Source organism: Dipodomys merriami, unplaced genomic scaffold (assembly GCF_024711535.1).
Source record: "Dipodomys merriami isolate MVZ:Mamm:240054 unplaced genomic scaffold, mDipMer1.0.p SCAF_553, whole genome shotgun sequence".
In the NCBI taxonomy this organism is placed as follows: domain Eukaryota; kingdom Metazoa; phylum Chordata; class Mammalia; order Rodentia; family Heteromyidae; genus Dipodomys; species Dipodomys merriami.
The window spans coordinates 157,323-181,867 of record NW_027206128.1 but is presented as its reverse complement, the minus strand read 5'-3'; the positions used below and the strand labels follow the sequence as shown (position 1 = coordinate 181,867).

General features: G+C 33.0%; 1 pseudogene; it reads left to right on the top strand.

Annotated features, from left to right (window-relative positions):
• The first annotated feature begins 1,241 nt into the window (after positions 1 to 1,241).
• On the top strand, positions 1,242 to 1,341 carry LOC138811978 (U6 spliceosomal RNA; annotated as a pseudogene).
• The last annotated feature ends 23,204 nt before the right edge of the window (positions 1,342 to 24,545 follow it).

Here is a 24,545-nt window from a genome sequence, read left to right as displayed (position 1 = left end):
CAGCAGCAGTGTAAAATATCTTCTAGATTAGAGGAAAACAATACTTACTGTTTTTTTTTATTATGTGAATTCAGAAGACCAAGAACAGTTAGAAGGTATCACAAGTTTATACCGAAGACATTGCATTGATACTTTTTATATACTAATATATATTCTAAACCTAATTATTTATGTTCCAATCTATTTATGGGAGTAAATTTCAATTTATTTGTTAAATTATCAATTAATTCTAGTAAGGTTCACTGCGTGAAATTTAAGATCAGCACATATAAATATAAAATATATAAGTATATATAATATAAGAAATTGTTATGCATTGTTCTGTTGTGGTTAGGGTATCAAAGGCAACTGTGCTTTAAAGTATTATTCCATTATCTCTACCTCAGTTTTTGGTAGAATTAAACATAGAACCTTACTATTTGTAAATTTACAGCCTAGAGGCAAGAGGAAACACTTTGATTAAAACATTACCAAATTAAGTCCTAATATCCGGGAGAAACATATGGACTTCTCCAGGAGCTATGGAAATATTTGTTGATAGAAAGTCAGTAGTGTAAGTTCCTGCCTGGTTGGATGGTAGACTGGCCAGGATATTAGGTAAACATGCATATGAACAATTTTTTCACCTTCTTGGCTTTAGCTACTTTTGAAATGATAGGTATAATAAACAATTATATTTTGATAAAATACCTTCTATTCTGAACAATTCGGTCTGAAGTGTTCATCTCTCTATGAACCCTTGTAACTAAAATTAGTTTTGTTCCAGTAAGACAATCTATGCTGTCAGGGTAAGATGTTCTGGTTGGTCTGTTCCTACATGGAAGAAGGGTAAAGGTTCAGGAAGACATTTGTACCACTGCGACCTCATTTAGGAAATTTTAAGCTGCAGAAATTTAGAAGTAGCTTTTAAGCAAGGCTTACTTTTAATCCATTAGCTCCACAAAGTTAACTCAGTTGATAAGTAAGTACTTGAAAAGCCATCACCTTTGGATTTCGCTATAAAGGCTTCAAAATATGATCAAATTTAAAATGAAAACGACAAAATAGTCATTGACAAAAAATTGCAAATGTGAGTAATCGACCAAACAATGTAAGTTTTTCCCACTATACACAGAAATTTAGAGAAATAAGATCAATAGCATTTTAGGGACAATAAGGGTTCCTTGTTACAAATAGGCAACCAAGGATATATGCCTGTATAAAGATTGCATCATTAACTACTTAAATTTAGAGGATACTACATGCTTCAGCAGCAGGTCTACCCAAATGACAACAATACAGAGATTAACATGGCACTTGCAGAAGGATGATACAATAATTCGTGAAATATTCCATATTTTTCATTCTACAAATGCAAGAAATGACAAACAGTTATTAAAAAGTTGATTACAAAAACACAAGTGTAACAATACATGTAATTCATAGAATTAAAGGTTAGTTTGACATCAGTGTATTAAATCTTCACCTTAGAAAGGCCCTTACATAGCATAGCCTTTACAAAACTTGAATTTTTTATATGGAATGTAATCTGAAAGGACGCATTTATTAATGAATCTATATATTATAAAACAATGTAGACTTCAAAGTATTATATCTAGAAGATAATGAAATAGATTATGGACTCTATACAAACCTAGATATACTTTTTTTTTCAGACAAGCACCAGGAATAACTTTAGTTTCTATACTATACAACAGATAAGTTAAAATTTTAAAAAAATGACAAGCTCTGCAGAAATCATTATAGATGCATACAATCAACTCTTGAATACATTTTGACATCAAAGTGAGGCAATTCACGTGGAAGAATACCATGGAATCCATGAATTTTTAAATTAAGATATTGCTGTTGCTTTTTATTATCAAAATATTTTGTAGGGACACAAAGGATGGAATGGCACCTTTGAAATTTAAGAAACTTAACCAAACCATTACTACATAAGAGAATAATTTGTACAGCTTTCCACAACTTCAAAGAGGTAGTGATACATACTTATCCTTTTGGCAATATCAAATGCAGTTTCTTCCAAGTTGTTCTTCAGACCCGGTTTGATACAATGGTTCAACAGAAGGAGATAGAACATATCTTTGCTATTTCTATTCCCAGCAGCAAGATGCAAGGGCGTCAAGATGCCATTAGTTTGGGGATTGGTATCTGGATCATGATGAATTAAGAAAGAATCCATTCTGGTATTATTCCATATATAAGTACTATGCAGGGGTGCCAAGTCATTCACAGTTATTGCATGAATATCTGCCTTGAGCTACCAACTCATGGACAATATCTATATGTCCACTCTAGGCTTCCCGATGAAGAGGGGTATACTTATCCTCATTCCTGGTATTCATGTGAGTGGCCTTTTGGGAAAGTAGTCTCTGCACTGCAGTAAGCCGATTAATTTCGGCATCCCAAAGAAGAAATTTGCTTGCATTCTTCTCCATTATTTTATTGCAATTGATACCATTCCTCACGTTTTCATCTTGTTCCTTGTCTTCATCAGAATTGCCTAACCAGAGAATTTGAGTACTAGTGTGAATGAGGTGTCCATGTATATCCCCAATAGTTCACGTTGGTTGAACTGGTCAGAAAAATCCGGTGAATTTTCTGCATGTTTTTCCACCATGATTTATTTTCTCTTTTTCCATTTTTACTATTTTAAATTATTCTAACTGGAGAGTAGGAAATTGATAGAGAGCAGAGGAAAGACTTTCCTCTGTATTCAAATGAAAAGAATGAAAATGAGGACCAGTGGTGTCTTCATGTGCAGCTTATTCTAGAAATGCGAAAAGAGGAAACAATGCCTTCTACGTAAATGATTTGGGAAATACAATGATATAGTGTAAGAGAACTTACTATTCAATATATGAGCTTTAAGAGCTTTCTAATACATTCATTATTTATTGGTACTCAGCATTAGAAAAAATGTATAATGCAGTAGTAAAATAAAAGTCCTTTGCATGACTACTTAAATTACTTTTTTTTGTTTGGTTTTGTTTTGTTTTTATTGTGAAAATACTGTACAGAGGGGTTACAATTACAGGGGCAAGATAGTGAGTACATTTCTTATCAAGCATTTTAGCCTCCTCCTTTGTTTACCTTTCCCATCCCTTCCAGCCTCCCCCAGTCTCCCCACCCACTCCCTCCCCCCAACAAAGTTGTAAAGTTCGTTTTCAACGTGACAACGTGTACTTCTCATTGTGGCAACGATCCACTTGTATCCTTATTTAAGCGACTTATTTTTCCCCTTCCCTTCCACAAATTATACCGACATCAAATACAGTGAAAGCAAGGGGTACACTATGGGGGAGGGACATACAAAGCAACAAATAATCTTATAAATACGTTAGAAACAAATGCATGAAAGAAAAAAATATTTAAATACATATCTTTGGGTTCATTTTCCTAACTTCACCTTATCTGATCTTTTTTGCTTGACTCATACATATACTAGCTATTGCAAATAAGGGAAACCATGGGACCTATGTTTCTTTGGGCTTGGCTTACTTCACTTAATATAATTTTTTCCAAGTCTTTCCATTTCCTAAAAAATGGGGCAATGTCATTCTTTCTGATGGAGGCATAGAATTCCATTGTGTATATATTCCACATTTGCTTGATCCATTCAACTACCGAGGGGCATCTGTGTTGCTTCCATCTGGGCTGGAAAGGTGGCTCAGTGTTAGAGTGCTTTTCTTGCAGCTTACTACAGTGCGGAGACTAATTTCCAAAAAGGCCACTCATATGAATGCTAGGGCTGATGATGAGTATACCCCTCTTCCTCAGGAAGCCTAGAGTGGACACTTTGACATTGTCCATGAGTTGGTAGCTCAAGGCAGATATTCACGCAATTACTGTGAATGTCTGGACACCCCTGCACAGTGCTTATATGTGAAACGTATTGCAACAGTACACACACACACACACACACACACACACACACACACACACATCAGATTTCTTCTTAAGTATTTTTTGTGTATGGTCTTAAGAAGAAATTTACATTACTAACTTGAATTTCTGACAGAACAATATAATCACTATACATCTTGCTTCTATACTCTCAATATTAAATTGCTATCCAAGTATGTGCAATAGATAAGTATAGGAAAAAGTAGGAGCCACAGTGTTGGCTCATGTCTTTATTCCGAGATAATCAGAAAGACTAAATTTGATGATTTTGGTTTGAAACCAGACCAATAAAAAAACGTCCATTAGATTCTGGTTTGAAAGTAACCAGCATAAGCTAGAAATGGAGCTGTGGTACAAGCAATATAATGCTAGCCTTGAAAAAACTAAAAAAAAAAAACAAAAAAAAAAACAAATTCTGGGACAGAGCTAGGCCCTGAGTTCAAGCTCTAGTATTAGTATTTAACTAATGAAAGAATGAATTAGTTAAATAATTACCTAAAATAAATTAAGTGGTCACATGTTGAGGGGCAGATAAAATGTAACTACCATGGTGACTGCATTATGTATTATTTTGTAATAAGGCAAATTATCATTCGTCCTAATCATTAATATTTTTTTGTAAAATAAACCCTGAATTTGGCATGCATGTGTATGTGTGTGTACTTGTGCACACATGTGTGTTTATGTATGTGTGTGTGTGTGTGTGTGTGTGTTGTTGCAATGTTGCTTGCCAATATGAACAGGGTCATGCTGAAATGAACTGTGTTGCAATGTTTTTTATTTATCAGTGTTCTGTCCTGTCATTTCAGTGGAACCACCCTTCTGTACATTTTATTTGTTTATAACATCACCATAATCAAAGCATTTACAACATAAGTTAGATAAAAGAGATCATTTTCAGTTCTTAATATACGTTAGGTAAAAAGATGAATAAATAATTAGGTAGTAAGTTATTGCTGTAAGATGACTGTCAGTACAAAATATGTATTTGACTTCTTAAATTGGTTATATTTTTAAGAAATATTCATGGAGTGATTTTGACCGACTTGACCAAATAGGTATTACTCTCTGATTATTTCTGTGAAACTCAAGGTGGATAAACTCTTTCCGGATTTCTGTTGAAAATAACTTTCTTTGTAAGATCGTATCTATTCACACTAAGTTAATAAGCCCCGTATTTTTTTTTGTTTTTTTGTTTTTGTTTTTTTGTCGGTCATGGGGCTTGAACAAAACCCCGTATTTTTAAGGTTTGAATATCACATCATATTGACTGAAAATCAGGATTGTAGCTATGCTTCTTAGATATATATTAAAAAAAACTAAAACCTGTGTCATCTCCAGGTTGTGGATGCATTTGAAGTTGTTTTGCACATACAAAGGTTTCTTCATTAATGGTTCTTTTGTGGGAGTAACTATCACAACTTTAACAAATAAGGCTTTTCAAATATCTTTTCCAATATAAATAACATCCCAGAGCGAGTCTTGCAATTTCTGAAAACCATTTAAATATTTTAGTAATATTTTAGTTCATTGACTATACAGCTAAAGACATTTCTGAAAAAATATTGTTAAGATCTGAAAATGTAAGTGGGTATATAGGTTTTTTTATGGATCATTTTATGAAAAGCCAGTTTTTATGAAAGTAAAAGAAATAGAATAAATAATGTAAGTGAATTGGGTAACCTAATTATTAGTATAATTTTGTTTTTTATTAGCACTGTCTCCTTTGAATGTAGATGATGCAGTTAAATTATTTTTTGTCACTGTGCTTCAGTAATTTTTAGAATCTTTGTAGTTATAAGAATGAATTTGTAGTACAAATAAAAGCCTTTTAATATGATTAGGATTAAACTTGTGTTTTGTGTTCTACCCCCATGAAAATGACTTATTTTCAAGTGTTAATAGTTTATAATTGAATCTTCACTATTATAAGAAATTTTGAAAAAAAATGGTACTATTTATGTCTTTATTTTGGGGGGAGTGGTCCGGTAGTGGGGCTGGAACTCTGGGCACTGTCCCTAAGCTCTTCAGCTCAAGTCTAGCGCTCTACCACTTGAGCCACAGCGTCACTTCCAGCTTTTTTCTTTTTTCTTGTGTGGTGCTAAGGAATCGAACCCAGGGCTTCATGAATGCAAGGCAAGTGCTCTACCACTAAGCCACCTACCCCGCCCTTCATGTGTTTTTAAACCAATAGTATTCACAAGTTGCTGAGTCTTTAATTCATACTTAGGTCTTGGTGTCTATGATTTTTTATCCTCTCATTCCTAACATTAATGATAGTTCAGAGTGCATTTTTCAGTATAGGAAAGGTAAAATATGTATCTGGGGTCAAAGGTGATTTTTATATCAGTGTTGCTTTAATAGCATTTTAAAGTAGTACCTTTCTCTCAAAATGTTGGGTATAAAAAGCAATCAAAATACTTAGAAAGGTAAACAACTTAGTTGACCTACAATGTGGAAATGATTGGTCCATCAGACCTGCAGTCTGTTTCCATCAGGAATTGGGGAGGTCATTCTTTCAGTAAGACAGTGTTAAACAGAGATAGGGTCCCCAGGCAGTGCAGTGTTGAGTGAAGGGATAAAATATGATTTCTACTATTTTGAGCTAGAAATCAAGAATGTTATACTTTAGCAGTTCCTTTCACCAGGGAGGTATGCATTGATTATGAACTTTGAGTTTTCATATTACAGTTCCCTATTTTCTAACAAAGATAAAGTGAAATATTGTGAAAGTGAAAACAATAATTCTGGGAAATTTTCCTAAAATTTGTAGACTAAGTGCTGGTATTTTCGTCATAAAATAGAATGAGATTAATTGATACAGTGGGAGATGATCCTCAGGCTAACACTTACCATGTGTGCAATGTTATACTAGTAATTCCAACTCTGAAGACTTCAATGTTATCATCCAAGAATTAAAAATGTAAGTAGTTCAACTTTATGGAATTATTGTGAGGATTAAATTATATACCATAGGTAAAGTACTTGGAAAAACATTCAATTAGCATTTGGCACATTCTACCTGTTATTTTATCATGTGATGAATTCTAACATTTTTACTATGATTTTATATGTGCAATGTGAGGTATTGATATTCATTGCATTGATCACTTTTCTGTCACTATGAGGAAAATACCTGCAAAGAAAGTTTCTGAGGAGGAAATTATTATATTGACTCATGGTTTAAGAGAACACAGTTTAAGATCAAATGTCTCCATTATTATTAATCATATTTTTATTATCTTAACTAGGTGTACACGGAAATTTCCATTCAAAAAATGAGTTTTTTTAATATAATGGATCTTTATATAACTTTTCCCTACCCTTCCAAACCTCACCCCACTTTAATTTTTTCTAGTTTCATATTATTTGCATTGAATATTATGTCTTCACTTTTTTCCTCCATAACTCTCTTTATTCCTTCCCTTTGACTTCCCCTCACATCTTCCAAGTGATAGTTTCCTGGTATTAATTTAGTTGGATTAAAAGTTCAATTTTATAAGAAATTACACCTTTAAATACTGCTCTGAAAAATGAAAGCTTTGGTTAATACTGTTGTTTAACTTGCATAAAATTCTGGCTTCCAAATATGCGACAGAGCATGGGTCCTTTGTGTGTCAGGCTCTGACTTCGTTTACTTAACATATTTTTAGATCTATCCCTTTCTTTGCAAATAATGTAACAGTCCTCATAATAGATAGGTGCAACCCAATTGTATATATATGACATATTTCCTCCAAACATCCCCCTGCCAAAAGGCATCTTCGCTGTTTCCATGACTTGGCTGTGGTGAATATTGCAGTAATGAACAAGGTTGTGAAAGTGATTTTACTGTAACCTTTTGGAAGAATTCATCACTATATTTCTGGGAGCAATCCTCTAGTCAGTTTTCTAGAATAAGCTCATCCTTCCTTTCATCTCCATCACAACGTATTGCAAGTCCTCAAAACACACTATCCTCTACATGTCTCAATAAGCTAAAACCACACTGTGTCCATATTCTTTCAATATATTTTTAATACTTACATAAATTTTGTGAGAACCTTCTATGTACTTTCCTAATGTATGAATGAGAGACACAACAACAAAATAAAACTAAGAAATATACATTTTAATTAGGTATTATAATATTTAAAATCTTTTTCAGCTCTAACTCATAGCCTCACTTACTATTATTTTAATCTTTATTTGATTATTTCATCAATCCCCTAAATTATAACAGGTGAGTTAAATACACACAAAAAGTGTGGTTTGATTTTGACATTCATGTGTGAGGATGCACAATATGGGCAAATAGATGGATTGGAATTAATAGCAATTATCCATTTTGTTAAAGTAGAGATGGTTTTTTCTAAACTGATACATATTTCATTCAACAAAAAGAAACGTGTAACAATTCCCTTTGTTTTTCTTCTCATTAACTTTTGTTTCCATTTTATTTTATAATGAAGGATGATTTCATATATGTACTGTAGATAGAAAAATATGTTAAACTATTTCTATCTGTATGCATTGATATATACATACATACATATATTACACAGGTTACAATGATAATTTATAACTTCTATAAGTATACAATTTACTAAATTATTAAAAACATCGATGGCTCATGCCTGGAATCCAGGTTTCTCAGGAGGCTGAGATCTGATGAACATGGTTTAAAGCCATCCTGGGCAGGAAAGTCCATGAGCCTCTTATCTCCAAACAACCAATGGAAAATAAGAATTCGAACTGTGGCTCAAAGGAATAGAGTGATAGCCTTGAGAGAAAAAGCTCAGGGACATCACCCAGGCACTTAGTTCAAGAACTACAATCTACCCAAAAAAATCTATTTAATTTACACCTGTGTAAGTAGAGTATTTCCATCACCCAAATGCATATCCATGCTCATCTGCAAAATAACTCTGTTTTGTCTGAAGTACACTAAACATTATCACTAAAGTAGCATTGGAACGTGCGTTCATTCTATCTCTCTAATGGATTTTTCTCCACTAAAATACTCAAGTGTTACAATTATTCCAATTATTTAAAATCATAGCTTTTTTCTTTAATACCCCTAATATTACAGTTTGAATTCAGTGTCTTGTGCCCCCTAAATGGATGTTCTTACCACTTTGTCATGTGCCCATCCCTAAATTATCCTGATAATCTTTCAGATAGAAACTGGCTTCCTACTTGTGTATGATCTTGGACTCAGTCCACTTTATCTTATTCTTCCGGGAATTTAGAATAACAAGTGAATGGTATTATGCACAGTTTTTTCTGTATAATCTGGGCTTTAGCCACTGTTCTCACATCAGTGCACTCCCATGTAGTCAGGATTTTCATAAGCTTGTCATAGCTGATTTTTTTAAAAAAAATCTTTGCATTTCCTGCAGGTTTATGAGTGCTGAATTAATTTGTGTTTTCTTGTCTTGTTTTGTTTCATTTGAATGTATGTGTTTAGTTGTTCCTCAATTTTCCTTTTGTTTCCTTCCCCGATGTTCTTACCTAAAGTGCTGAGAAACCAATTCTTCTTTCTCAAGATAGTCAGGGTGAACATTATTTATTCCAAAGCAATTTCAGTAACATTTAAGCATCTTCATATCTATGAATGGTATACAAATGCTAAGCGCTGAGAAGGGTGTTTTTACTTTCACATTAGTCTTTGTCATACACAGATCATGAAATATATGAAGATAATATAAATACAGATGCATGCCAGGAGGTGAAAAACCTATTATTAATTGTTTGACAGAGGCTTCCCTTCTAGTGAAAGAAATATATTGCTTGATGCAGGATTTCACAAAATCATATTGCTAGGAAGAACCTAAGCAATCATCTAATACTATAGACTTGAGAATGATGAATTGACTTCCTGAATAATTTATTTTTGGGTCAAATAAAAGCATGCTTCCAAAAAGAGTGTAGATTTTAGAGAAACATGATGAATTTTATGTAAATAGGTTCTTATCTGATTTCGTTAATTTGTGAACTAATACAGGGAATTAAAGTACAGTAAGGTAAAAAAATAAAGAACTTCACATTGAAATACTCATTTGTGTGTGTGTGTTCATGCACATGCGAGTATGCAAACACACATGTGCATGTGCTCATGCATGCATTCATCATTCTTGAGGCTTGATAGTGCCTGGGAACTATTCCTCAGCTTCTTTGACCAAGGATAGTGGTCTACCACTTCAGCCACTTCCGTTTTTTTTTAAAGATAATCTCTTGTATTTTCATTATTGGACTGGCTTTGAACAGTGGTCATGAGATTTCAGACTCCCGAGTAGCTAGTTAAGCTTATTCAGCCTCTGAGTACCTAGTTAAAATTCTGCCTGTCTTCTATGCTTCACTGCTCTTTCATTCATTTCCTGAGGTAATCACAAGCCTAAGTCATATATACGTCTAATTGCTTTAAAAATACTGTTATTGCTTGGCACTAGGGGGTCCTATCGGTACTCTTAACTATTTAGGATCCTTGAGAACAGAACACAGGCCAAAATTTTAGTGGAATTCCTTCTCAATCTATAGCTGGGTGCATTGGATCATTTCCACCATCCTTCACTATCTAGTTACTATGCTTGGAAGGACTGTGGATCCAGGCCAGTCAAGGTAGCAGGCTGGACAAGTTGGTGTTCATCTCGGATGCCATTGATAATGGGAAGGCTAAAAGGACAGATCAGGTGCATGTTCTTGTGGAAAGGAAAGCCCTATCCTAAAATTAACCACTAATATGACGACGGCCTCGCAAGAAAAATATACCCCAAGTTGAAAGACCCTGAATTTCCCTCAACCAAAGTAAGTATATACATGAACATTCAAAAACTTAGTAAAATCTGTTCTTTGCTCTAATATCAGCTTCATCTGATTATCATATGATGTGAAAGAATAGTTTCTTCATTAATCTTATAATAATTTAAAAAGACCTAAAAAATTCTTTCTCACTTATTAAGTGCAAATGAATGGTAAATTGCCTCATTTCTTACATATTTGACTACCACTATAAATTCATCTTATGATTATTATTAACAGTAATATATTCTGATTTATTACTTTACTTTGTAACAGTTTTGAAACTTTTTGCTTTTCTGCTGAAGTTGACATATTTAAATACTATCATCAAAGTATATTCCTTGGGTATTTAGGGCAGTTTTTTTACAATGTTTTTAACCAATGGCTTCTAAGAATTCTTAATTGGTATATCATTTGGTTTATTTTTAATTTCAATTTAATTTTATTTTAATGGTAATGAACGCAGGGGTTACAGTTAAATAAATAAGGTAAAGTAATGAGTACATTTCATAGGGAAGGAACATTGTTATCTCTTCCATCGATTTTTTTTTTACACTCAAAAGAAGAACTACTGATGCTTTTGCTGTTGCTCTTGATCCATGGGTACTTTTGCTTTCTTTGTTAATGCATTTTTATTATAAAATAGATATACTGAGGGTTTACACTTAATTAAGTCAACTAAAGAGTACACTTCATTTTATTTATTAAATTTCAAATTTTGGGCTTAAATGATTTCTTTTGTTTCTTTAGGGTAATTCATTTTTTCAGATTTGTAGGATTACTTAATTTATTTTTGCATGATTTTTACACATGTAAATTATTCAGACATATGTATTTTGCTTTTATAATATTTAACATGTGACTATTTAAAAATTGTTTTCTTAATTTTTAAATGGCTAATGATTTTAAATAAATTTATTTTCTTATAGTTATTAATGTATTTGTCCAGGTAACAAATACTGTATTTTCAAGAAGCACAAACTTTATTAAGAAAGGCTTCATTACTTGGTCACTTTTTGGAAATATTTTTACTTGGATTAAAAGAAAAGTTTGAGCTCGGCATTGTGATTTGTGGTATCCATTTTCTAGCTATGGTGGGAAGTGTAAATAGGGTTTGTAATTCGAGAGATACTGAGAAACTCTGTGACCTTATTATAAAACTATTCAGACTGAAATGATTAGCGATAAAGCCATCGCTAGTGTTATATAGCGCACCTCGCTATCATGTTCTAAATCTTGAGTTAAAACACCAGTAACATCAATCTTTTGTCAAAATAAAAGGACATATGTTTCAAAATGTTTATTATTTAAATTTATTTGCAAAGATTCTCATGTCTTCTATTAATTTTCAATTTACTTAATCCAAGTATATTGTGATTATTTTATTTCTAATAAACTTTGAAATAGTACGAGCAATATTAAGATTACATATATTAACATACTTTTACTATTTGTGATAATTTCCTCGGTTTAATAAGATAATATAAATATTCCAAATGTGTGTATGTGGTGTGTATGTGTGTGTTTATGTGGTTTGTGTGTGTGTGTGCTTTGTGTGTACTTTGTAATGTTTGGGAGATCACACCATTGCTTCACACATGCTAGGCCAATGTTTTATCACTGGGATATACTACCTAGTTATAATCCAAATAAAGTTTTAAATCATGACTTTGAAACTGTCATTCCTAGTATTTGTTTTCAAAATTACATATGATAAAATGTGATCCATATTCTATCCACGCTAGCAATTTTTATTGTTATTTAGAATATTCCCACTGCCTTTCCACTTCAAAACTCTTGTGATTGTTATTAATAAAGGTTTTAATTTGCTTCTTTTCTCTCTTCTTTCTTTCTACCTTTAGAGTTTAGCTTTTCTTTCTCTTATTTCTTTGGGAATTAATTACATCCTATTCTTTGGGAATTAATTACATCCTATTACATTTCCTTACATTGTAACAGGTATATACAATGCTTTATTTTCTATTTTATTTTTCCCATTTTTCACTCACTTTTGGTCCAAACTATTACATGGATTAAAAAGACACTTGACTCAGGACACTTTACTTTTCTCCTTCTCTTCTCTGAAGTCTTTCTGTTTTTTGAAACACATATAGCTCCTATGTGGTCCATCATTTTTTCCCCTCTCACTCTCCTCTCTTGTACAGCTCAAGCTGTTATCATTCAGATTTTTTATGCTACAGCACTATCTAAATATTAACTCAGTCCTAAATTAATTTTAGTTGTTTCCAGTATTCTCTAAAGACATTTCTCTATGTATAATATCTGGGGTCTTGTGTTTTTCCAAGGTACAAAATATGAGTGACATCAAACATCTAGATATTTCTGTAGAATATTGGTCCACGTGCTCAATAAACTCATATGTAAATTCAAGGAATACAGGTCAGTCAGAAAAATCTTGTAAAATGGTGTCGCTTCAGCCTTCATACTAGCTTTGAATCTTATTACCATGTTTTGTAGTGAAGATAAAATAGTTCTACTATAAGAGCAGATACATAGAAGAATGTAACAGATTTGTCAAAAATAAATTCTTAGTTTTATGATCAATAGATTTGAAAACTATCCTATGACTTCATGAAATAAAAATAAAATCTTAAATGGGTGTATTGACACTATTGTCTCTCGAGATTTAAAGAATGATCTTAGACTACTACCTCAATCCTTTTTTTTTTTTTTTTGTCATTCATGGGGCTTGAACTCTGGGCTTAGGCGCTGTCTGTGTGCTCTTCTGCTCAATGTGAGTGCCCTACCGCTTGAGTCACAGAATCAGATCTGGTTTTCTAGGGGTTTCTTGGATATGATTCTCGTGGAAGTTCCTACCCGAGATGGCTTTAAACTGTGATCCTCAGATCTCAAACTCCTCAGTAGCTAGGGTTACAGATATGAGCTTCAGGCCCCCTTCCTGCCTCCAGACTTATACAAAAATTTAAAATAAAAATGTTTATCAAACTAAATGTGAGATGTGAAAACCTATAAGACATAAATGTAAAATTTCATGACATTGCATCAGTAAGGGTTTCTAAAATTTGACATGGACAGCATCAGTGGCTAAAGAAAAGCAAGAATAAACTGGATTATATCAAGTGATATCTTTTCATAATTCAAAGGATACTATAACCGAAGTGAAAACATATCCAACAGATACAGGGAACATATTTTTTAATGCTACAATGTTAATGCTACAATATTTCTGAATCTTAAGTATTTTTATATCTTCTAATTCTATATAAATTTTCACCTGAATAGGATATTTCTTTGAAGAACATATGTAAATTAATAGTCAATAGGAGGAGCATATGAAATAAGTTCCTCTTTAGTTTCTAAGAAAAAAGACAAAGAAAACTCACACGTATGACCCTAATATAAAAAGATGACACAAAATATAGTAATGCATTTGTGGAGAAAATGATAAACTCTACATAGGAGAATGATTTGTATAATACTGCCATCATTTTGGCAAGCAAGTTTTCAAGTCTTCAAAAGGTCAAAGAGAATTGTATATGATCCAGCCATTACATTTCTATGTATGTATTAAAGAGAAGTAAAAAACTTGTTTGGACAGGGAATGTAATTCCTTGACAGTGTACTTGAATAATATGTGTGAGACCCTGGAAATAATCCCCAAAACCAAATTTGAAAAGACACACTATAGAGGATATATGCTGGACAAATTCCTGTAAGTGAATTTTATATCTATTTTAATGTCTGTTCTAAAATTTACAGCATTTCTATTTGAAGAAATGCAAGTTTGTGAAAATTAGGCTTGGAAAACCTATTATTGTACAATTTACTTCCAAAGCACTAAAATGTATACAATAAAATGAGATTATATATTGCATGTGAATTTCATGTCAGCAAAAAAGAAAACTATAGTTAAAAACACTTCACACAAATTGTAGAATACCTAAAAAGATGTTTTCATTGTTGGCTAAAAATTCTTTGTAAACTACAGCGTTTAAAACAAAAATGTGATTTCTGTGTATTTTGAGTTTTTTTGGTCCGTTTTTGTTTTGAGTTTATACAGAGATAACTCAATCAAAAAGTGTATGTGATAACTGTAAAATCTATTAATTATGCATCACTTATAAGTAATTGATAACCTTTTCTAGAAGAAACTTTTAGCAAATGACAGATGACCAAAATCTATGCATCTGCATTCTATGAAAGTCATATGTTATTTCCTCAATCCAATTTTATTCTCTACTTTGCTAGGAAAAAAATTATTCTTAAGGTAAGAGCCTATAGCAGTGAAAAGAAACAAAATACATAATCATCTTGATTTATTTGTGAAAATAACAAATTAAATAAAAGAATTCCACTTAAGCAACTCCAATATTAGTACCTATAAAGATGTTCCTGAATACCAATATCCATTGAATTTTTGGAATTTTAATTTCTACCAACATATAAAAACTAGAACAAGAAAACAAATATAGTCTTAGAGCAAACCAGCCTTGGATTAATTTTTTAATTGTTTTGACATTACAAAAGAATTGATACCCTGGGAAGGGATGTGAAGGGTAAACAAAGGAGGAGGTGGCAATGCTTGATAAGAAATGTACTCATTACCTTGCCCATGTAATTGTAACCCCTCTGTTCAGTATGTTCACAATAAAAAATAATTTTTTTTAAAAAGTGAGGAAAAGGTAAAAAAAGAAAAGAATAAAAAAGAATTGATACCATTAAGAAAATGAATTTTTCCTATGGAAATCAATTTAAAATGTTTATTGCTTATTATAACTCAAATACCAAACAATAGTATTTTTATACAATCATTACAAATATCATTTTATTACTATAGTAAAATAGAATAAAAGAACAGTCCCAATATATTATCATTATTCTTAATTCCTAATCATTACCTACATATCTTAAACTAAATAGTCATGTCTTTAATATAATATATTTTATAGTTTTAACTTAACATTTTCCAGAGGGATATATTCATGTTTCTAATAAATGTTCACAGCAGTTAAAAGGTGCCTTTTTGAAATTAATGAAATATATATTGTTGTTGTTGTTTGCAAGGCCTGGGCATTATCCCTAAGCCTTTTTATGCTCAAACTAGCATTCTACAACTTGAGGCACAGTGGTAACTCCTGTTTTTAGTAGTTAAATGGAGATAAGAATCTAACAAGTACTTTTTTTTGCAGGGGGGAGGGGTTCCAGTAGTGGGGCCTGAACTATGGCCTGGCCGCTGTCCCTCAGCTCTTCAGCTCAAGGCTAGAGATCGACCACTTGAGCCACAGCGCCACTTCCAGCTTTTATCTTTTTGCTTATGTCTGTGCTGCGGAATTGAACCCACGGCCTCATGCATGCAAGGCAAGCGCTCTACCACTAAGCCACCTTCCCATCCCCCTAAAATGTACTTTCCTGTCTGGGCTAGTTTCGAACACAATTCTAAGATCTCATTACCCAGAATAGCTCAAATTATAGGCGTGAGTCACTGGCACATGGTTTCATGTATTTTTTAAATTTTGATTATGTTTTAATATTTTAGTTTCACTATAATTTACATTGTTCTACACATAAATTCAGATATATGTATATATTTCTGATGACAAATAATCTCTAAAATGTATGTCTTTTTCATATAATATATATATATATATATATATATATATATTGCTGAAGACAGACTTCCTCTAAAACTTTTATGCTACTATTTTTTGACCTTTTTCATTTCAAAGATATACAATCTACTGTTCCAAAAGTTTCCTAGAATAAAATAACTAATATTTCAATAGAATGTAGAATCTATTACTTTCAAGGGAATTTTAGATATTGCAGTAACATTTACAGTATATTACTTGAAATAATTCTGTTCACACTCTTAAATATTTGTGTGTAGTGGTGGGGAGAGCGGAAGTTAATTCATACTGGTTAGGAATTTGCAATACTTCCAAAATCTATTTCATAATTTGTTATAAGCACATAGTCAATCTACCTGTTATGGTTTAGATTTTTTTGCTTCTTTCTTTGTGCAAATTTTTAATATGGATGCATACACAGTGGTAAAATTAAAAATATTAATCCAGATTTTGTGGATATTCATATTTCTCTTGGGAAAACTAATGAGCTCCCAGAAAATGTCACTAAGGAGCCTTTCAATTCTAATATCACAGTTTGTCTTAAAATGCTTTAAATTCTACACACACTCTAATATGGACACAGGGTCATATTATGGAACTTTTCTCCTCAGAGAGTTAGCACTACCCTATTGCTTAACATGGACAATATACCTTCATAGATAGACTGGGCATGTGCAAAGAAGTGGTAGTTGAAAATTTTTCTTAGCAGTTTTTACAGATGAAATGGAAATAGAGCAACTATAAACTCAAAAGGAATGTGCAAAGAAGACAAGGGCACAAAGTAGAATGTGTCAAGAAATGCTGAAGTATATTTTCAAATAATGTGCTTAGGTGTGAGGGTGTGTTCAAAGTACAGATTCAGACAACGTACTTGGATATCTTGGGGAGGGAGAAACTGCTTTAACCTATTCTGGGATAAATGTACAAGTACAAGCCCCTAACTCTAAATCTAATCAGCCACAACATCTTCAACTAGGGATATTTTCCAACTGCAAAGTGAGAAAAAAGGGCTCATCACAGTTAGTATTCAGGTTGAAACAATGGCAATCACATAACTTTTCTTATAAATCTTCAATTGTTTTGGAGCATTAAAGTAGGAAAAAGCAAAGTAATTATTTTGCATGTACCTAAATTAAATGGGATGTATTCTATTGGTCTCTCTTTAACTTGAAAGTTATAGATTATGTCTTTTTATACTCTATCTTGGGACAATGATCTGCTGTCAGTTATTTTCTTCTCGTCCCCTTCTTTTGCCCTTCCACTTACATAATTATTATTTAAAGAGACATACTTAAGCTTGCATTTCTAATTTCTTCAAAATTATCTGAAATACTTTATACTTCTGGAAGCCTCCTGTATCTTTCTCAAGGGAAATATTTTTGACACTACCATTTTTATCCTCTATGATATTGGATATCTTCCTGCTTAATTCAGTGCAAGATATACATGAGACTCATCGAGATTTCTCAAAACTCGTACCACCATAAAATCCTATCTTACTTAGAAATCATGCTTTTAGAATGTCTGGTGAAGTGGCATCTCTCATTTTTGAATGATCCTCAGTGATACTTACATGCAGTCATGTTTTAAACCAATATGCCACTCAATAGGTGAACCAATTGATAAAATGTGGTTTATGTATGCACGGTGGAATTTTATACTTCAAATTCATACGGAACTGGAAAAACTTGGAAAAATCCTACGAAGTAAAATAAATGAGACACAAAGAAACAGATTCCGTGGTTTTCTCATTTGTAATAAGTAGGAAATGTCTAGGATAGTCCTAGCAGTTGAGCAGAATTGCTCAATAACTATGTATGTATGACCATATAAGATGATGAGCAAAATGGACTCCTGGATATGGGAACAGAGTTTTCTGTTTGTGGTTGTTGTTTTTAATGTACTATGTGATTTCTTTTTTCTCTTGTGTTTTCCCATTGGTTTATCACTGTTATATTTGATTTCAGTATCCTGTGTATTGTATATACATTTATCTTAATTTGGCAAGGGAAGAGGAACAACGAAATGGCAAGACAATGAACAAAGGGCAAACCAATGCAATAGCAATACTCACAAGACAACGTGTTGGAAATTTACATTACAACTTATGAGGGGTATTGGGCTGAAGGAAAACTGTGAGAAAAATGAGGGAGGGGGTAAAAAGTTACACATGTAATGTATTCACTACCTTATAATTACTGCAACCCCTTCTATATATCACCTTGACAATAAAATTAAATTAAAAATGAGCTGTATAAAATATAATTTCACTGTATTGGTATAGTAAATAGTATTCTATGTATATTACCTTTTTAAGAAATGAACATTTTGTTTGGCTGGGAAGATGGCTCAGTGGTAGAGCGCTTGCCTTGCATGCCTGAAGCCCTGGGTTCGATTCCTCAGCACCACATAAGCAAAAAGAAAAAAGCCGGAAGTGGTGCTGTGGCTCAAGTGGTAGAGCGCTAGCCTTCAGCTGAAGAGCTGAGGGACAGCGCCCAGGCCCAGAGTTCAGGACCCACGACCGGATCCCCCCCCAAAAAAGAAATGAACATTTTGGCTGCTAATTTGAATTAATTACCCCTTTATCAGAGGGTCTTCAACTGAATATTATCAAACTATACAATATTTTGAGATTATACTTGCCATTATTTTGAAAAAAACATTGTTTTATTATTGTCTTATACTGAAACAAAATTAGATCAATTCTGTTGAGACTCCTGACTTTTAAAACGGAATAATTGTTAAGAGGACAGATTATATATGTTCTTCAGCATTCCTATGACTACAAACTACTCATTTTCAAATTCTGAACATGCCATACTAGAGTCATTCAAAATAGTACCTGTTTGCATTTTATTTAATTCTGCAATAAGTGCAGTTTTCAATGGGTCGTAACATATTTAAATTCAACAGAAAAAATAGCCACAGTCTGGTAGAAGGTAAAACTATGAAGTATCTATATTAATTCCTCTAGAGTAAACATTTGTTCATCAATGTAAGCCATTATTTCTATAACCATCAATCCCAAGTTTTATGCCATAAAGTCATCCTAGCCCAACAATTTCCAACTTGTAATGTGCACCTTAAAATTCCTTAAATTCACAACATGAAAAGCATATAACTATTGTGAAAAAATACTACACTTCTGCTAATGTGATGCTCTTCGTATTGTGGAAAGAACACTATACTGAACTTTGCTACATCATTTTCCACCCAGTGTTATTCTTGAGATCAGAACACTTGCAAATATTATTTATAGTTATATATTTTATCTATTATAGATATTCAGAAGATCTGAATGTCTGAATATTAAGATCTGAAGACTCTTGTACAAATCCCAGGAAGGATGGTTCCTTAGATTCTTACCTCCAATAAACTGCTCACGAAATGCCTGACACAAGTGGTACTGAGGTTCAAGTGGTAGAGCAGTATCCTTGAGCAAAATAGGCTCACGGACAGTGCCCAGGCTAAGAAGTTAAGCCCTAGGACAAACCAAACAACAAAAACAAAGTAAAAACAAACCCTAACCCTAGAATTTTTCTCATTGTATACAGAGGTATATAATTAAGGAAATTTCTTCCTCTGATATGTATTGGTAGAAAAAAAAATGTCACACAATTACTCTCTTCATAACATGGTACACCAAAGTCTCAAAAAGTTGTGCCCTTTTGGTAAATTTGTAAATTAATAGCATCAATTTGTTGTCAACTTTATCTAGATTATTCACATTATCATGTTACTTATAAACTGTTGAAATTAACTAAGTTCTAATTATACCTTACTTGAAAGAATATTTTAGGCAAATAGAATGCCAGAATCATTTGTGAAATTGTAAATTAAATCTACGTAAAAACAATTTCATAATATCCTATAGAATATTAAATTACAAACAAAAATATTTATTTTAAGTCTAAATTCTTATCTAGCCAGGTCTACAAAGTCCTACATTAAATGAACTTTCCTATTTCTCTAGGCTTAAGGTTTTGTAATCTTCATCAATTCTTTGGAATCTAACAGAATGATGATTGCTTTTTCAAATTCTTGGTTAGGAATCATGAGCTCTTTTGCATCTAGTAATGTTCTGTAATGAAGACGACATTTAAACACAACTGAGGATTATATATGAGTTGCATTTCAATAGGAAACTTGCTTGGTAAGAAATGTATGCATTATCCTGCCCATGTAATTGTAACCCCTCTGTACAGTATGTTCACAAAAAAAAATAAAATTAAATTAAAAAAACATATTGACAAAATTAGTTCAAACTTTCAACTGTGTATTCCTTTCTGGTTTATTTTTTATTCCTTTCTTGGTTTGTTTTACTAAGACAAAATTATACTACCTATTCCACTGAAAGTATCACTATGTCATTCCACTCTCTAATCACCTGTCTTAGTATGAGTGCTAGAATTCCTGGCTTGTATCACATTGTCCTACCATAGTTTTTTTATTTATTTAATATAGGTACAGACTAGCAATTCTGAACTTCTCCAATTATATTTTCCACTAGACTGATGGCTCAGACTGTTTATGTACTATTTTCAAAGATGTTCTAACACTTGACACAGGATATGAACATTTTCCAATGCATCTGAAGGGGTCTCTGATTCATTCCTCCCTGGATCCGATCCCTTTATTAATGATGACTTGACTTCCTTACTATCTCTGTTCCTATGTAATATTCTCAAGCTTTATGGGGAAATTTCACTTGAGGACTTTCTAATATTCAAAATTATCACTTGATTTTATTTTTACTCAGGACATATTTTCTAACTTTTCTACAGAATCTGAGAGTTGTTCCATATGTGTGTTTGAACATATAAGTGCCTCCGTGTGTATGTGCGTATTTATATGTATATATGTACGCAAAAACCTCAAGCTCTTTTTCAGCATTCTTGCTCATAACTAGTATTCCATCACTTGAGACATTCTTCTAATGCATCTTTTGGCTGGTTAATTATAGTGTCTCAAAGACTGTTTTGCCCAAGCTAGATGCAAACTGAACTTCCCAGACTCCTTTTCATTCTTAAGTTTTATTTCTCCAGGGGTATCAACTTTTGAACTACAACCATTTGTAAAATCTAAGCTGTTTCCCAGATTTTCAACTCGAGTTCATATAAAGATAGATGACCATACACATTACATATGCTGAGTATACATGTTAGAAATGTGATCCTAAGCAGGTTTCAAGTGGTTCACACTGGTAATCCTAGCTAAATAGGAGGCTGAGATCTGAGGACTGGAGTTCAAATCCAGCATGAGTAGGAAAGTTTCTGAGGCATTTATCTCTAATTACCCACCAGAAAACTGGAAGTGTGTGGGGCTCAAAGGTAGAGAAAAAGTTTTCAGCTGAAGAATAGAGGGACAGTGCCCAGGCCCGGAGTTCAGGCCCACTACCATCTAAAAAAAAGAAAAAAAAAAAGAAAAAGAAAAAGAAATGTGATCTTAGCCACTAGTTCATTGCTAGTATAATTCCTGCTATCTCGACATGGCCTTTTTTCCAGTTAAGTCCATGGTCTTATATCTGACTGGCTTGGAACCAGAATTATTCTTCCATTCTACTTTTTACAAATTTGCATGATTACCTATCATGATTTAGAGCTAGTAGAAGAAAGAGACTGGTCTCATCCTTCATATTCCACTTAGTAGTAATGCTTTCTCTATGTCCCTCCCATAGATCTACATACTGGCCTTGGCTTTATTATTTCAAAGTTGTCTTATTTGCAGAGTCTTCTATAGAGTATTGAACCATTAAACTTAAATACAGAACTTCTCTTTCTCCTATTCCTTTTGTTTCTCCTTCTCTTAACTTATGTACACTTGGGTAATAATGCACAACAAAAACACTGACAAAAAATGTTTCTGAGAACCTTCTTCCCACTTAAAATAAGACTTAATTTACAGAGCACTTAGGAAATTTGAACTTAATGTACTCCAGGATAATTTTTTTTCATGTTTTTAATTTTGAACATGGTGGACAGAAGGGTTAGAGTTACATAAGTAAGTTAATGACTACATTATCTAACGAACATTGTTACCTCCTCTTTTGTCTTTCCCCTGCCATACCTTTTTTCCCCACCACTGCAACCCTCCCCTCCTATCCCCAAATTGTAAAGTTCGTTTTCAACATAGTGTTTTGTTCATCTCATTGTTACAACAGGTCATACTATATCCTTGTTTCACCATTTTATTTCCCTTCCCCTCACCACATTAGAAAAATGTATGTGCAAGGTCACCGATATCAAACAGGGGAAACGGGTTATATCATGGAGGAAGAAAATAGAAGAGCAACAAAAAACCACATTATATATGTAAGCTACATAAAAAACAATAGTAAGAAAGAAAAAAACAAGTTGTGTCCCAATTTGGGGGCTCATTTCACTTAACGTAGTCTTATATGGCCATATGTACATGGATAATGTTTTATAAGCCATGTAAATTTCATATTTTCTCATTACTAAGTTGTCTCTGAAACATGTGTTACCTCATGCCCAAAGATGTCTTTGTGCTATTTCAATGAAGCCAGAAAACATTCACTTTTCCTGGAGCAGCACTGTAGATTGTTCCTGGAAGTAATTGGAAGGAACTTTTACAGGAAGTAGAAACTGAATCCAGGAGAGAAATTGAACATAGAGAAATTACAAAGTTCAGGTTAATTTGTGTTGTCCTTTTACTGTACAAGAAAATAATCCAAGGCTTGAAGGAAACTCTGTCCCTGACTTTTTCGAGTGTGCTCCTTACTCATAAAACTTTCTGTAGACTTCTAGTTGAGAGTATTACAAAAGGAAACAATATGCCATTTGAAGGCCAGCACAGAAAAAATGGAAATAACATTGTTGTACAATGTTCTACTGCAAAGAAACAAAGACACGGAGGTTTTAAAATGTCTTATGCATGGATATTTAACTCCTGAGATGATTCTCTTGTTGTAAAATCCAGATATCCATTCCTTTATTCTGGTCCTGATTTCGCCATATCAATAAGGATTCCAAAAAGCAGGATCAGCAAAAGTAGCCTCTTTTCAAACCAGGGCTTTAAGGATGGTCCCAAAGAAATATGTGGGTTTTTTTTTGTTTGCTTGTTTGTTTCTTTAGTTTGTGCTGCTTCTGGGGCTTGAACTCAGAGCCTGGAACCTGTCCCTGAACAGATGTCTTTCCAGCCCACCTGCCCCCAAAACTTGTACTCTACTGCTTGAGCCAAAAGTCCACTTCCGGATTTTTTGGTGTTTAATTGAAGATAAGAATTTGACAGATTCTCCTGCCTCGGTTGGCTTTAAACTGAGATATTAAGAAAGCTAAGTGACATCAACTGTATGAACTACCCTTTTGAACCAAGAAATTTTAGATGAAGGTTATTATAAAAGTAACATTTGAAAATTTTTAAAAGAAGAGAATACATCCAGCAAAGAAGCCATAATTTAAATAATTCAACAAAAGTCGGAGCACTGAATCATATTGGAAAAATTTTTCTGCTTGGGAAGATTACTATTCACTTCGTAGTTCCTATTGGGGAAACTTAAAGTATATTTGAATTTTTTACTTTTTTTGTTGGTCGTGGGGAATGAACTCTGATCCTGGGCACTGTTCCTCCGCTCTTGAGCTCAAATTGAGTGCTCTACCAGTTTAGATACAGCACCACTTCCTGGTTTTTGATGGTTAATTGAAGATAAGTGTCTCATGTACTTTCCTGACCAGGCTAGCTTTGAACCACAATCCTCTGTTCTCAACCTCTTGAGTAGCTAGGATGACAGGTGTGAGCCACAAGCACCTGGCTCATATTTGTATTTATGTGCACTTAATGACACTGTAGACAAATAATGGAAATTTGAATCAAATGATGACATTTCAGCTTTTCAGAAAATTTGAGGTAGCAATAAATATGTCCTCCTTTTCCATGTTGTTACATTAATGGCTCATGAGCTATTGGACTCTTACTTTAGCATCCTCTGATGTCTGTGATGGTAGACTTAGTATAAATAATTGTTAGTAGATAAATATAGAAAGACTGAAATTTTTCGAAAGCAATGGAGATCAGATAAGAAAGAACAACAAAGAATTTCATACAATTTATCACACAGAGATTAAGAACAAGCATAAGTGATATAGAATGCTAAAGGTAATGAAAAATAAGCTTGGTTCAAAACTAGTTCTTCATTAATCCAATATGGTTCCCTAGAACATTTTCTGGTATAATTTAGTTATTATTATTGTAAGGTCCACTCCTAGATGGCTAGCAGACTCCACCCTC